Source organism: Saimiri boliviensis, chromosome 9 (assembly GCF_048565385.1).
Source record: "Saimiri boliviensis isolate mSaiBol1 chromosome 9, mSaiBol1.pri, whole genome shotgun sequence".
In the NCBI taxonomy this organism is placed as follows: domain Eukaryota; kingdom Metazoa; phylum Chordata; class Mammalia; order Primates; family Cebidae; genus Saimiri; species Saimiri boliviensis.
The window spans coordinates 96,352,943-96,358,233 of NC_133457.1; positions in this window are offsets into that span (position 1 = coordinate 96,352,943).

A 5,291-nucleotide genomic window follows, 5' to 3' on the forward strand; every position below is an offset into this window, starting at 1 on the left:
AGCCATCTTGCCAGCCGTGTGAGTCTGCTCCGGCTTCCATAACAAAATGCCACAGACCGGCCAGCTTCAACAAAAGAAATCTATTTCCTGACGGTTCTGGAGGCTGGAAGTCCAAGATCAAGCCATTGGCAGGGTTGATTTTGTTATAGGAAAACGGTTCCGATCCAGACCCCAAGAGGGTTCTTGTATCTCACACAAGAAAAACTTCAGGGTGAGTCCATACAGTAAAGTGAGAGCAAGTTTATTAAGAAAGTAGAGGAATAAAAGAATGACTACTCCACATACAGAGCAGCTCCGAGGTCTGCTGGTTGCCCATTTTTATGGTCGTTTCTGATGATATGCTAAACAAGGGAGGATTATTCATGCCTCCCCCTTTTAGACCATATAGGTAGCTTCCTGATGTTGCCATGGCATTTGTAAACTGTCATGGCACTGTGGGAGCATAGCAGTGAGGACAACAGAGGTCAGTCTCATGGCCATCTCGGCTTTGCTGGGATTTAGTTGGCTACTTTACTGCAACTGTTTTATCAGCAAGGTCTTTATGACCTGTACCTTGTGCTGACCTCCTGTCTCATCCTGTGACTTAGAGTGTATTAACTGTCTGGAAATGCAGCCCAGTAGGTCTCGGCCTGATTCTACCGAGCTTGTATTCAAGATGGAGTTGCTCTACTTCAAATGCCTCTGACAGTTTCTCCTGAGGACTCTCTCCATGGCTTGCAGACAGCCGTCTTCCCACCGTGTCCTCACATGGCCTTTCCCTGTGCACAAGTGACCCTGCTGTTCTGTGTGTCCAAATTTCCTCTTCTTATAAGGACACCAGGGGGATTGGATTAAGGCGCATCCTAACTACCTTGTTTCAACTTCATCACCTCTTTAAAGACCCTATCTTCAAGGCTGGGCGTGGTGGTTCATGCCTGTAATCCCAGCACTTTGGAAGACCGAGGTGGGCGGATTATGAGGTCAGGAGATCGACACCATCCTGGCTAACACGGTGAAACGCTGTCTCTACTAAAAACTTAGACAGGCATGGTGGCATGTGCCTGTAGTCCCAGCTACTCGAGAGGCCAAGGCAGGATAATCGCTTGAACCTGGGAGACGGAGGTTGTAGTGAGGCGAGATTACATCACTGCACTCCAGGCTGGGTGACAGAGCAAGACTCTCTCAAAAAAAAACCCACCCTATCTTCAAATACTGTTACATTCTGAGGTACTGGGGGTTAGGGCTTCAACAAATAAATCGGAGGGACACAATAACACCAGCAAAGTAGAAAATATAAAGGAATTTGATGCCAGTGCTGAGCTGCTCAAATAACCTGAAAGCACTCATTATTGGACTTGTTTTAAGAGAGAATAAATTTTCCTTCTTGTCTAAGCTTTACCTTGGCAGGGTTGTCTGTTTCTTGCAGCCAGAATGCTGGCGCTATGTTTGCTCAAGCTGTTCCCTCTGCCCAGGGTAACATTTCTTCCATTCACCCTTCAAGGTTTGGCTTGAATGCCACCGACTTGGGGAATGGCTCCCAATTCTGCCTTCCCCAAACAAGTTTGCTGGCCTATTATTAGAGTTCTTGGCTTGTGTGTCTTTGTCTCTAACCAGATCACAGTCAGCGTGTGCACTGACCACCTGCTGCTACTTTCCCCACTCCTGCCTGTGGCAGGCATTGATAATCAATCCCTTCTTCCCGCTGGGAGTAGATCCGGTTTTTGTAATCCTCTGCGCAGCTCTCCAGGCAGCCCCTGCCAATCAACTGGAGGTGGCTCCAAAGAGATGAATCCTATCTGCCACAATCATTAAGTCTTTGAGAGCAGGGACTTTGTTTTGCTCATCTCTTATTTGAATCGCAAGCTAATTTTAATAATATATTATCATTGTGCATTTCTGTTCCCATTCAATCCCTGCAGCAGCTTTCCAAGGCAGGTACCGCCATTATCCTGCTTTTGACACATGAGGGCTCTGAGACTGTAAGAGATGAGGTCATGTGTTCAAGGTCATAGACGTCTCAACCTACGTCCACCATCTCCAACCACCTCTGCTGACCTTTACTAAGCACTTCATCTGTTATGGCTCTGCAGGGAGCACTGCAAGGAATACAGAGACCGTTTTCTAATGTTAGTGGCATTCAAAACACTTATTGTCCTATTTGAGATTCCAGGCAGTTCAGTGATGTTTGGAGCTAGTCCAGGAATAACAGAAGCTCCCATTTTATAGACAAGGAAATCGAGGCCCAGAGAGAGGTAAAAGCTTGCAAAAGCCAGTCATGGAGATCCCAGAGCAAGAGACTTCACGTTTCATGCCCTGCTGCTGCTCCAAGGGTGGGAATTCTGGGCTGGCTCAAGGGGTTAACTTGGAGATTTCATGTCCAGAGCAGAGTCAGGAATTGGCTAGCATGCCCTGGCCTCTTCCCGTTCGCCTGGCAGGCTGAGTGGAGATCTCGCTTCCTGCTGCTGGGAGGTGACCGGCAGGATGCAGCAGAGGCAGTGGCTGTGAGAGTCAGCTCTAAGCAGCCTGGGCTATTTCCCCTCCAAGGGAGGGGGAGGAAGAGGCAGGGCTATAGCTTTCACACTGAGAGGCAGTGAGGAGCTCTGACCCTCAAACCAGGCTTTCAGAAAAAGCCTTTCAGTAGAATCGACTGCACTGGTACCTGTACTTTACAGTTTCCAACTGCTCTCCCATCCATGGCCTGTGACTTTCTGGCCACAGCTCTGACGAGCAGAGCAGGGCTTTGGAGAATTATTGTTCCCATCGGAAAGATAAGAAAGCTGAGGCCAAGAGAACTTACAATAAGCAACCTGGACCAGGACATATACAGCAAATCAGTTCCAGAGCTTAGGTCTCCAGAACCCAGGTGTCATGGCAAGGTATGGATGGGCCACCTAGAACTTTTCCATCTGTCCTAGATGGGGCCTACAGAATGCATAGGTCCTAGAGGTAAGGAACGCTAGGCTCAGCTCCGGACCAGCCAGAAATTCCAGGTCCTCCTCTTTTTCACCAACCTCCCTGAGCCAGGCTCTACACTTCAGCATCACTTTAAAAAATCTGTATAATAGCTGGGTGTGGTGGCTCACACCTGTAATCCCAGTACTTTGGGGGGCTGAGGCAGGCAGGTCATCTGAGGTCAGGAGCTCGAGACCAGCCTGACCAACATGGTGAAACCCCATCTCTACTAAAAATTAGCTGGGCGTGGTGGTGCACGCCTGTAATCCCAGCTACTTGGGAGGCTGAGGCAGGAGAATGACTTGAACCCAGGAGGTGGAGGTTGCAGTGAGCTGAGATGTCGCCACTGCACTCTAGCATGGGCAACAAGAGTGAATCTCCATCTCAAAGAAAAAAAAATCTGGGCCGGGCGCGGTGGCTCAAGCCTATAATCCCAGCACTTTGGGAGGCCAAGGCGGGTGGATCACAGGGTCAAGAGATCAAGACCATTCTGGTCAACATGGTGAAACCCTGTCTCTACTAAAAATACATAAATTAGCTGGGCATGGTGGTGCATGCCTGTAGTCCCAGCTACTCAGGAAGCTGAGGCAGGAGATTTGCTTGAACCCAGGAGGCAGAGGTTTGTGGTGAGCCAAGATCGCGCCATTGCACTCCAGCCTGGGTAACAAGAGCGAAACTCTGTCTCAAAAAAAAAAAAAAAAAAAAAAAAATCTGTATAATGGGTACAATCATGGTACTCGACACTTCAAGGAGATAAAATATGTAAAGTGTTCAGCACAGAGCTACAAAAGGGACCTTGCTTCCCTAGTACACTCCCAAGAGAGTAAAACAGCTCAAGTCCCTGTGAAAGTGGTAAAAATGGGAGTCACTAATGTTAAGAAAATCTTGACAAATAGAGCTGGGGAAGGCCATAGAGGGTTTTCATGCTTGTATAACAAATAAGACTAACAACAAAACAGATAACAAATGATAACAAAAAAGACTACAAAATCACAACCTTGCACAAAGGCCATCAAAACCTTGCACAAAAAATACTTCTGCAAGGACATCTGCCCAGCAACTGCTGTCCAACTTTAGACTGATGTCACTCTTGCTATTGATCTTTGTAGCCAAGGATAATTATTTCAAAAACAATAATGTAATCCTTATTTTTTTCTTTAAAAATCTGTCTTTCTTCGCCTCCCTGAAAATGCACATCGTTTACTATAGCATGGGTAATTCTCACTGCGATGTTCCTAAAGTGAAATATCTTTTCTTTTAGAGAGCCTCTGTTTGTTCTTTAAGTTGAGAATCACTAGGCAGGTAAACAATTAATATTTACTGAGCACTTATTTTTTGTATTTTTTGAGACAGAGTCTTGCTCTGTCACCCAGACTGTAGTGCAATGGCGCAATCTCGGCTCACCACAATCTCTACCTCCCAGGTTCAAGCGATTCTCCTGCCTCAGCCTCCTGAATAGCTGGAATTACAGGCATGTGCCACCATGCCCAGCTAATTTTTGTATTTTTAGTAGAGATGGCGTTTCACCGTGTTGACCAGGCTGGTCTTGAACTCCTGACCTCAGGTGACCGCCTGCCTTGGCCTCCCTAAGTGCTGGGATTACAGGCGTGAGCCACCATGCCCGGCCTTACTGAGTACTTAATATGTGCCAGAAGTTCTTCTAGGTGCATTTAATCTTTCCAGGCTCACTATGAGGTTAAACTAGTATTATACTCATTTTAAAGATGGGAAAACTGAGGCTCTGGTGGTTAAGAGACTTCCCAAAGGTCATAACCCTAGTAAGTGCCAAAGCTAGGATTCAAACTCAAGCAGCCTGTCTTCAAAGCCCACGCATACTGCCTCCCTTAATAGTAATGATTATTATTTTTTTTAAATCATAACTTGCTTGGCTACAGTTTATTCCGTAGTTTATAAGGCACTTTCCGCCCACTCTTTCATTTCTCACCACAGCAGCCTAGGGAGGGAGAAAATGCTTACTCCCAATTTATAGAGGTGAGGGGGAAACAGGCTGTGAAAGGGGGAGCTGACTTGCCTTGCCAGGGTCACACAGCAAGGTCAGTGGCAGAAGTAGGGCTGGAACTTCGAATTTTCCAAATTAGGACTTCAAATTCGGGGGGCCCTTCTCCAGCCTTGGCCAATTCCCAAGCTCCCGCAGTAAATGCCTTCTGGCTAGAGGCCTTGAGCCTCCCTCCCCAGGTCAGCTGTGCCTGGACTTCCAACCTTCAGCAGGGTCCCAAGGCTGTGTCCTCCATACCACCACGCCCCACCCCCACCATCCCCATCAGATGGGAGGGACAGGAACTCCAGGGCTGGTGGAGTTTCCGACTAGGCAGGAAAAAGAACAAAGGAACTGAGTTGGG